Below are 11795 nucleotides of genomic sequence, written 5' to 3'. Positions count from 1 at the left end.
GACAAAATACTATCAAATCCGGTCATCCAGAATACAGAACAATCCACACCCTGTCCAGATCTAAATATCACTTTACGTCTGAGCTCCGTAGTGGTGGTTTGGCACTCGTACCGGACAAATCTACATTGTGAACTAGGGAACCACATCCCTAGACCAAATCTGGAGAAACAAACAATAGATCATGCTCCGCCATGCCTAGATCTAACGGATTCAGAGTCCTACACTGCAGATCGCTCCCTATCACAATCATTCAACACCAGATCTTATTTTCTTAAGCCAGATATGGATATTTTGCATCGAGTTGGCATAGATCGGGCGACTTCTGTAAGGAATCCCATCAGAAAGCCTATAAAGATGACCAGAATGCAAATTGGGTCTCTATAATCAGAATCGCCTTACATCATCAATATGGACCTTGAATCTTTGCAACAAGTAGAACCAATCCACTTCCATTTTTTTTAAAAACCCCTACCGGAAGTCTTCATTAGTTTGGGTGCATGCTATAGACAGAGTACTCCAAATGAAGCAAAATATCATGCAAAAATATGGATATCCAGTGCATCTACAACACCTTATCTGTGAGGGCAGATCTATGCAGGATAATCGGTATTTATAAGAATACAACATTATATCAGCGACCACCATAATCCTCAATCTGCATTTGAGAGGTGGAGCAGCGAGATCCAGTAAAACAAAAGGCGTTGGAGGAGGCTCTAGAATCATTACATCTAAAGGTACAAAATCAAGACATGAACACATAAATGGAGGACTCTCCTACAAGAATATTCTACAGGGAAAACTGTAGCTACAACACCCAGAGAACAAGCTCGCATTTCCCCCAGCTGCTACATAGTGGAGAAACTGAATTATATTCCAGAACTACATATAGACACTACATAAACAGATGATCAATGCACTACATATGAATCACAAGCCATTATTTGTAGATTCCATAGTTTCTAGCCAAAACCAGTGGAGCTCTTTCATTGGATCTTCACAAATTGGACAATACACTATGAAATACACCTCTACTCCAAAGGGTTTTTCATTGTAAAGTTCCCATCATCGGAGGCACGTGACATTATTCTTCAGGAAGGATTGTAGTTCTAGGGATCGACGGGCCTCTTCATTACCCCATGGTTCCCAGAATTTGATGCAAACTCCATGATTATATCTAGAATGCCGGTATGGGTCAGGCTGCACAACCTCCCCCTACATTTCTGGCACAATCAAGTCTTAGAAGGTATTGGGAATATCATAGGGCATTACATCAAAATAGATACACAAATAATGGAGGAAAGAACATATACTTTCGCATGAATTTGTGTGGAAGTGGATCTCAGCAAAGGCTTACCAGACCGCATACAACTGATTCATAACAAGAAATATTGGACTGATCTCTTAGATTACAAGAACACAACCTTCAGATGCAAAATTTGCCGAAAAACATGAAATCTACAAAATGCGTGCCCTGAAGCCAAGAAAGATACTCGACGGAAGAAGAAAGTAGCAAAGCAACCCAAAGGATGGCAATTCCCCCCAAATGAGCTTGATGAGGAAGAGGACGAAGCAGGGAATGATCCCATTCCTAATGAACATAACCAGACACCTAATGAAATAGAAGAAAAGGGGAATGCCTCACAATATCCATATGACTTACAGGTCACCCCAGCTCAACCAACAAATATACCAGAAGTAAAGGATACCAGCGGAATCAAACGTCAACATACATCAGACAACTCAGATTAAGACAAGGACTCTGCAAGAATAGAAGAAGGAAATCAGCTCGCTCTTGTCTCTTCCACGCCATCTCAAGGAGAATGGTGCAAGGTAGAGAAAACGAAATGGAGACAAGCTTAACTTTTCTCTTCATTTGTATTTAGTTGTTTTTTTGTATGAACTTATGATCATCAATCTTTGACTAGATGATGGAATGCTTCTAAGCATCTACAACATGTAATTTTGTTTTCATTAATAAAATTACAATTTTTCTTTGGGGAATATCTATCTATCTATCTATCTATCTATCTATCTATATATATATATATATATATAATATATATATATATATATATATATATATAAAATATGTCAAATAAAAATGCCAAAGACATACATATCTACATTTATGTATTATCATGTTCTTAATCAAATTGAAAATAAAAATTAAACATTTAAGTGTATTTAAAAATAAAACAAAAAAATATCAAAATATTTAAATGATAACATGATGGTTTATGAAATGAATATTAAAATGTTTTCGCAAGATGATTGAAGCTCCTTTTATCATGGTTCATGGAATGAATATTAAAATATTTTCACATTTTCTTTGAAGTTGTAGTTTTAAAGTTTTTTTTTAGAATATCATGTATCTGTTAAAAATTAGATAGATTAGTCTATCAAGGGTAGTTTGAGTTGTTTGGGCTAAACCTTCACCCTAAGATATAATTTAAGAGTTATTATATTAACCCAAAGAGTTGCAATGGTAGCAACATGATGTAATCTCTAGTGATATAGATTAAAGTGCATTAAAAAAGAGAGAAAAGGAAAATGAATTGAAATGAACAATCTAACAACTTTATTAACAAACAAATAAAGTGATTAATTAAAAATTACCTATATTTTTACTTAATATATGAAACTATAATTATATGTATAATTTTAGATCATAGTGTGTTATAAAAGAGAGAAAGAAGAAGAAAAAGGAAAATGAAGTGAAGTGAACAATCTAACAACTTTATTAGCAAATTGTAACGAACAAAGTTTGTATACTCAGAGGAATGCTATGATACCAATGTAACCAACAAGGTTTGTATACACAACGGAGTAATCTTCAAAATACTTCAAAGATGTAAACATCCATAATAGGAGAGGTAATTGTATATTGAATATTGTATAAAATAATTGATATGAGATGATTGTGTTACAAATGAGGGTCTACTTTATATACCTAGAAAGGTACCCTTTCATGAATGGTCATGTCCTTAGGACATGCCTCTTTGATTAACTAATTACTATTTAATTAACTATTCCTAATTATTATTTATATATTTATATTTTATTCATAACATTGCCTTCCTCTTCAAAAATCTTTGTCCTCAAATATTATTGATGAAAAGGCTTGACCTCTTTTTTTGTTTCAAGTTTCTTATCATCTTAGAACTGTCATCTTCGTAGATATAACATGATATAATCCTCTAAGTGATAAACAAAATTTTCGCGCTAAGAAATTATCTAACCATCCTAAATCAATCTTTTTGTGGAATTTTTTGATTACTGGATCAATGTAATGAACAAGGTTTATATACTCAAGGGAATGCTCTGATACCAATGTAACGAACAAAGTTGGTATACTTGGAATAATGTTTGGATACCAATGTAACGAACAAGGTTTTTATACTCAAAAGAATACTCTGATACCAATGTAACGAACAGAGTTTGTATACTCGAAGGAATGCTTTAATACCAATGTAACGAACAAGGTTCATATACGCAGCAAAGTAATCTTCAAAATACTTCAAAGATGTAACCATCCGTAATAGAACAGGTAATTGTATATTGAATATTATATAAAAGAATTGATATGAGATGATTATGTTACAAATGAGGTTTTTCTTTATATATCTAGTAAGGTACCCTTTCATGAATGATCATGTCCATAGGGACATGCCTCTTTGATTAACTAATTACTATTTAATTAACTATTCCTAATTATTATTTATGTAATTATATTTTATTCATAACACAAACAAATAAAGTGATTAATTAAAAATTACCTATATTTTTAGGTAATACATGACCCTATAATCATATGTATAATTTCTCCAAATTGCTTATGATGTTTTTTTTGGAAAAAGAAAATAGTAAAAGGAAACTATTAACTTAGGTTGAAGTTGTGTGTATATGTATTTCCTCTCCAATGTTCTTTTTCCTATGTTTGTAAAGTTAAAAACATTAATATACTTTTATATTTGCAAAAATTTAAATGTAAAATATATATTATTGAAAATAAATTATTCTTATTAATTTATATATTAATAATATTCATAAAAAAAAATAGAACAAGTTATATATATATATATATATATATATATATATATATATAGATATATATATAGAGATATATAGATTAATCATCTTTAAAAAAAAGAGAAAATAAGAAGAAATAGATTATTAAGGTTATTAGCTAAGATAATTATTTAATTATGGTTCTTAGCGTATTTATTTGGGATTCATCACTATCATGTTGCAAGTAACCATTTTGTTGGACAAATGTACAATATAATAGCTATTTGGCAAGTAACTAGCAATTGCACCACAGGTTGCAAAGAAAACGTCGTAAGGCGGAAGCATAGGGAAGAGTAGCATTGATGAAAGAAGATGTGATATGTTATGTTATTTAATTGAATCTTCAAATTATAAATATGAATTATTTTATTTAAAAATAAATTTTAGGTGTGGGGAATTGTTTGGATGATGAAATAAGTCAAATAAATCAATACAAATGCAAACATGCTCATATTAATAGCATTAAGTTCTCCTAGAGTTGTTGTACTGTAGTAACCTATGTAAATCAATGTAGATAAGGCATAAGTTGTGTGCTAAATGGAACGATAGTTTTTCATAACTTGATAAAATAAAGTTGATCTTGAAAATAGAGGTGTTTATTATTTTGTGGGGATCGGTAGTATCACGACAATTGCAGCAAAGCAAGCGACAAATCCAAATGTAGACTATTGCAAATGACACGATTTAAGGGGAATAACAATACTTTGAATTCTATTTTCAATTTTTCCCTTGGTTCATGTCAAATAAAATGTGTATGCAAAGTATTTTTAACACTACGAGTGCTTTAACAAGAAAAATATAGTAATTGACCAATTCTGAGAATTCTCTATTTCATTCAACTTTATATTGACCAAAATAAACTCATATATAAATGCAAAAGACTGAAACAAAGTATGTGAACAAGTTGAGTTATAAAACTTTATTTATATTAAATCAACATCATCAAAAACATTCATGTTAAATACTTGATCATGTGGCACCATATTTTTTTTGGAAATATATACGGTATCATACTCTTCTACATATACTTATAGAGAAATTAACTAGGTGATGATTGTCAAATACTTTTATATAAACAGATGATATATTGATTGAATGAAAGTTGTTTATGCGAAATATATTTCAATGGACAAGATATAGTTAATGTGGGATGCGTTGAGTGCACTCATATAATATTTATAAATATCCACACCTTATCCGTTTCAGGTAAATTATATACTACAATTGTGCCTTGAAGCTTCATCTCAGTCTTCACGTTATAAAAAATCAAAATAAAGTAAGATAAATAGATTGTTGTTTAACATGAAATTGCATGTAATCTTGCTTTTGAACTCTTTTTGTGCACGCTATAGTTATCTCCCCAATCCATTATTGTTGAGAATAAAGTTAATATTGTAATGGAAGGATGGCCATAATCACTAAAATATCTGGTAATTCAATCACAAATTTAGTCACAGTTGCATTGGCTCTCTGTGAGAGGGTAGGTATCAGGCATATTAAGCAATATTATGGTGAAGACTTCATGGTATTGCTGAAATTTATGACAGCCAACAATTTAAACATTTAACAGAAAAGGCTTCGATAAGTGGTATTGTTGAAATCTTTGTCTCGCATAATCAATATAATCGAAGTCTATAATTTTAACATGATCTTGCATACAAACACAAAAGTAGTAAGAAGATTGTATTTCATGTGATGTGAAGAAGAATAAAATATGTGATATTTCGAAATAATAGGTTTCCAAGCATTATTTAAAAAAAAAAAAAAAACATTTAGTAGAGAAACAACAAAAAAATCCCCATTGTTTACTCTTTATAGCAATGTGGAGGTAACAAATAAGAACTTACAGAAATAACATTGCATAGACCCCAAAGGAGATGGCTTGCAAGAGCATATTTCTCAATGTCTTTTAAAATTTAGCCAACTCTGTCACTCTCCATTTTACCTCAGTTCCATACGACGATAACAACTTAACATAATGAATCACCAAGGATTAGATGCATCTTTAGTTAGCCTACATTTAAAACTTCCAAGAACATAACTTTTTATAGCTTGAACAAATGAAAACAACTAAGGGCAAAGAGTCATCTACAACTAATATAGATTGGTCAAACTAAAACATCATATACATTGTATTTTTTCAAGTTTAAAAGAATAAATCAGATAATGATTCAACACTGGCAATTGGAATAATGGGCATCGATTTTGGAAGTCGTTATACTCAGATGACTCAAAATACAAAATATAAAAGGATAAGAATGATGAAAACTTTAGCTATGAAGGATTTAACATGTAATAAGCTACCTTTTGATCTCTCTATAGTGTGCAAAGTAGTAAGCAAAGCCAATGTGTGATCCCACTACATAAGTTGGAAATTTCATTCATTTCAAGCCAAAGGCATCGAATGTGATTGTATCATAAAACTGAGAGACTTCATTTGTCCAAATGATTGAGTCTTGGGATTCAAAAAAATATGGAAAATATATTGGGCCTGGCCACACCTATCCCAAATATGGCACACTTCCTTTCTTAATGAAAATGTTGTCTCACTTCTCGTTCTAAAACGTCTTATATGATTCATTTACGCTTATTCCTGCATAATTAATGGGTATATTCAAGTGTAGGGTACTCACGATTATTGTCAATGATTTATCTTCTTCATTAAGCATTATCTTTCCATACTATAGGTCATTGTGGCAAAACCCAATTGTCTTACCTTCTCTCGATGATCTCCTCTTCCATACGATCAAGCTGCAATTTTGCAGCTTCCATTTTATGAGTCTAACAACTGAGTCTCCATATGCTTCCTTCCTACCACCCAAAACAACGAACATACTAAATGGAATTTTTATGCTTTCCCTAGTTGTCAAACCTATTTCTTGTAGTGATAATATAGTACCCTCATATACATGGGCATTGATGGTATATAGTGGAGCTTCAAGTGTTACAGTTGAGCCATTTTCAATTGTTACCGAGTCTGTTACATTGAAAAAATTGTACCAAGTTCCCTTTGGAAAATATCCATCCACAGTCATTACTCCTTGCATTAAAACAGGTGAGACTAAGACCCCTTTACCCAATAGGAACTGGGTGTTGATTCCTAGTGTATTATTATCCTCAAGGAATGTAAAGAACATAGGCCTAGCAATAGGAGACCCATTAGTGTGAGCTTCAAAAGGAAATGTGTAGATGTAAGGAAGGAGTTTGTATCTTAGACCTAACACCTTCTTTGCAGATGTTATGATTGATTCCCACAGGTAAAGCTCTTGGTGCCTTTTATTCTTGTCTAAGTGATCTCTACAAAAGGATAAAATGAACCTAGTTGAATCCATCTATTACAAATCTCTTCGTTTGTGTCTTGTAAAAATCCACAAATATCAACACCTACGATTGGGATTTGGAGTATGAGAGATCATTCCAAGTTGCATCAATGTCTCCTATCCAATGCATGGCATTGCCACCTGACCCAACAAAGGTAGAATGTAATTATGAATGGTCTCTTATGCAGTACTGATTTAAATGCCTTATTCGTCACAATAACCCTTGATAGCACATAGATATTATGAGAATTGTACTCCAATACACAATTATAGTGAACTACATTAGTAGCAATGGTGTTGATACTGAATGCTCCGTGTCCTCCAACAAAATTGATTTGATAAGGGGGATCATCCCATCTGGCGGTGTTAGAATCGCTACAAACCAAGCATCAATTTATCTATGAATATTTCTGCAGGCAACTCCCATCATTTGGTAAGGAACATGTGATCCCACTATAGAAGTTGGAATTTTCATGTATATCAAGCCAAAGGCTATTGAATGCAAATGTATCATGAAACTGAGAGATTTCCTTTGTCCAAAATGACTGAGTCTTGGGATTCATAAAATATGGAAAATATACTTGGCCTGGCCACACCTATCCCAAATATGGCACACCTCCTTGCTTAATGAAAATGTCGTCTTGCTTCCCGCTCTGAAAAGTATTGTATGGTTCATTTATGCTTATTCCTGCATAATTAATGGGTATAACCAAGTGTAGGATACTCATGATTATCGTCAATGATTTATCTTCTTCATTAAGAATTATGTTTCCATATTGCAGGTCATTGTGGAAAAACCCAATTGTCTTATCTTCTCTTGGTAATAACTTCTCCAGATAATCGATCTCCTCTTTCATACGATCAAGTTAGAATTCTACAGCCTCCATTTTATGAGTCTCATAATTGAGTCTCCATATGCTTACTTCCTACCACCCAAAGCCACTAGCAAACTAAATGGAATTTTTATGCTTTCCCTAGTTGTCAAACCTATTTCTTGCAGTTGCAATATAGTCCCCTCATATACATGGGCATTGATGGTATCTAGTGGAGCTTCAAGTGTCACAGTTGAGCCATTTGTAACTGTTACTGAGTATGTTACATTGAACAAATTGTACCAAGTTCCCTTTGGAAAATAAACATCGAAAGTTATTTCTCCTTGCATTAAAACAGGTGAGATTAGGACCCCTTTACCCAATAGGAACTGGGTGTTGATTCCTAGTGTATTATTATCCTCAGGAAATGTGAGGAACAAAGGCCTAGCAATGGGAGACCCATTAGTGTGAGCTACAAAAGGAAATGTGTAGATATAAGGAAAGAGTTTGTATAATAGACCTAACACCTTCTTTGTAGATGTTGTGAGTGATTCCCATAAGTAAATATCTTAGCACCTTTTATTATTATCTGAGTGATCTTTGGAAAAGGGATAAAAGGAACCTAGTTGAATCCATCTATTACAAATCTCTCCGTTTGTGTCTTGTAAAAGTCTACAAATATCAGCACCTACCATTAGGGTTCCAAACAACCCAAAACTTAGTATTGTGGGTATGGAGTATGAGAGATCATTCCAAGTTGTAGCAATGTTTCCTTTCCAATGTGTGGCATGGGAACCTAAGCTAACAAAGGTATAACGAGTAAGTATGAATGGTCTCTTCTGTAGTACTGATTTCAATGCCTTATTCGTCACAATAGCCTCTGATATCCCATATAGATTATGAGCATTGTACTCCAAGACACGATTATAGTGAACTGCATTAGTAGCAACAATTTTGATACCAATTCTTTGTGTCCTCCAGCAAAATTGATTTGATGACGGGTTTCATCCCATCTGGTGGTGTTGGAATTTCTACAATCGACGCATCAATTTGTCTGTGAATCTTTATGCAGGAAGCTCCCATCATTTGGTAAGGAACATGTGATCCCATTACAAAAGTTGGAAATTTCATGCATATCAAGCCAAAGGCCATCAAAAGCGACTGTATCATGAAAACGAGATATTTCATTTGTCCAAAATGTCTAAGCCTTGGGATTCAGAAAATCTGGAAAATATATTGGGCCTAGCCACACCTGTCTCAATAATGGCACACATCCTTTCTTAATGAAAATGTTGTCTTGCTTTCCATTATGAAAATTCTTGTATGATTCATTTATGCTTATTCCTACACAATTAAGAGAGTAATTTGTATCTTTAGAATGTATTGATATGACTCAGTTCAGTTTTGGTTATGTCATAGAGGGGAAATTTTCACTAGAAAAATTCTTGAATGTGGAATTGAGCCCTACCTGGATCAACATTAAGAACATATGTCTGCCCATTAGCATGGATTCATTCCAAAAAAAATTGAACTTCCTTCTCGGGGAAATTCACAGCATCTAGAGTAAAATCCTTATACTCATCCATGTAATCAATGTTTGTCCAAATTGTATCCAGAGTAATTTTGGATGTTTCATATCCAGCTATAAATGATTCAACATCTAAAATGTTTTTGTATCCATACCTGAATTGATGAAAGCCTGTGAAATCCAATATGGTTATATAAATTAACAGGGCTGCAAATACAAATTCATGTCCTAACTCGTCAAATTAAAACTATTTTAGAAGTTCAACCTTATAAGTTGTACCATTACCCAAAGTATTTGATTACAAGTAGGTAAAGAGCCAGGTTCTGGTTAGGAATATATATGTATAGGAATGAGATCCCATGTTCAAATTGGTATTTATTTTCTTGTAGCTCTCAAAGAGGTCATTTAGAGTCAAATGATGGGAAGTAATAAACTGCAAATAAAATAAGTGAAAGAATGAGATAACTTATGAGATGATTTTAGGTATTCCTTCACAAATCTTTGGCACTCTTCAAAATATGCCAAAAAACTAAGTCATTTGAACTAAGTACAAAAGATCTATTTACATCATTCTCAGAACTTTTACATATCACTATCAAAGTCACGTGACTTAGGCTCAAGAATAACTTGGCAGAGGTCAGTTATAACCGAAGCCTAAAATAAACTTGAAAATAGGAATAAATATTGGCAAATCAAATTAAAATTAGAGAGTTTTTCATTCCAAGATATATCCACTTCATAGACAATAAAAGGTTTACTAGATTCCAGCAATAATAAGAGGAAAATGTATTTTGCATAAACTTTATGAAGAGCCCTCTTATATTACTGAAAAAGGCACGGTCATTCAGGACTACACTTTCAAAATTTTGGACATACACAAAAGGGATAAATTCCCTAACACATAAATATATTTAAAATTTATGGGCACAAGAAATGAAAAGATGCATTTTACGACGAAAATTCGAGCAGAGAAAAAATATTCATTAATACACCTGCAATTCTAGACAAAGAACTGAGTAAATAAAATTACCTTTGCATTGAGAAACTTCTTGATACGACCCTCGAGGAACCGACCTAGAAAATGTGGCCCTTGCCTGAGCCTCGACATGCACTGGAATGTTTGGATCTCATCTTCCCTGTTGAAGAACAAATCAACGCCCTCTCCATAGATTCGAACCAGGGCTTTCCTAAGATTTTTCCCTTTCCTTTTATTCCAATTACACTGAAATACCTCATTCTTTATGGCGCCCTTGAGAGGCGTGATTTCTAGGCTCTTTGCGTCCACAATGTCGGCCCAATTCAACGGCAAGGAGTGCAGAACAATCTTGGCTTCATTAAGAAGGATTCCCTCTATGTACGCAGGCTCATCCTTTTGATGTACATCATTCATGCATTTCACAGAGGCCATGGGATTCGATCGAGACAAAGGAAACAATCGACCTATACAATTAAAGAATGGATTCCCCAAGAAAAAAAATCTTAAATGTTATACAAAGATTATGAAACACAGAATAGGGCGAATGTTGTCGAGTGCTAAAGTGCTTCCCTACTATTTAATGAGGAGGATGTGGACGAGACAAAGTAAAAAATATACTCAATTCCTAGAGGACCCCACGATCTACAATTGGGAATGAAAGTCAACATTGTTCCACTGAGGCCAAATCCCACGAAGTTGAGCTTGAAAACCCTCTCATTATTGTAGGGCACGCCTTCAAGCTCCGAGATGGTGCCATTGCAAGGCATTTTGATATTTCCTCAGGTCTATTGTGTGAGATTATTGGTGGGATCCAACTGTCGAAAACCCTAGGAGAAGATTTTTCCTCTGCAAAATGAAAACACAAATGTGAAGGGGTTTTCCTCATTCAGTTGAAACTGTAAAATGTGATGGAGGCTCTGCAGTTTTCTTGGGAAATCAATCCGATGGAAGACCATTTTTCAATCGTCTGACATTGTATATGGCGATGCAAAGTGGTACAGAGTGGCAGTGGGGGAGTTCTTCTCAGAGGAACGCCTTATGACATAAAAAGTGTTGCTTAAGCTTGAGAATTTTTTAGTTATTATTTGTTA

The 11795-nt window shown here is 33.5% G+C and overlaps 1 pseudogene; it reads right to left on the bottom strand.

The window, feature by feature from the left end:
* Positions 1-6626: 6626 nt before the first annotated feature.
* On the bottom strand, positions 6627-11471 carry LOC149176385 (alpha-glucosidase-like; annotated as a pseudogene).
* Positions 11472-11795: the final 324 nt, after the last annotated feature.

Source organism: Pinus tabuliformis, chromosome 4_1 (assembly GCF_031772625.1).
Source record: "Pinus tabuliformis cultivar Carrire ecotype Pingquan chromosome 4_1, CPIR1, whole genome shotgun sequence".
Lineage (NCBI taxonomy): Eukaryota > Viridiplantae > Streptophyta > Pinopsida > Pinales > Pinaceae > Pinus > Pinus tabuliformis.
Note: the sequence above shows the minus strand (reverse complement) of the source record. Positions and strands in the feature narration are given on the sequence as shown.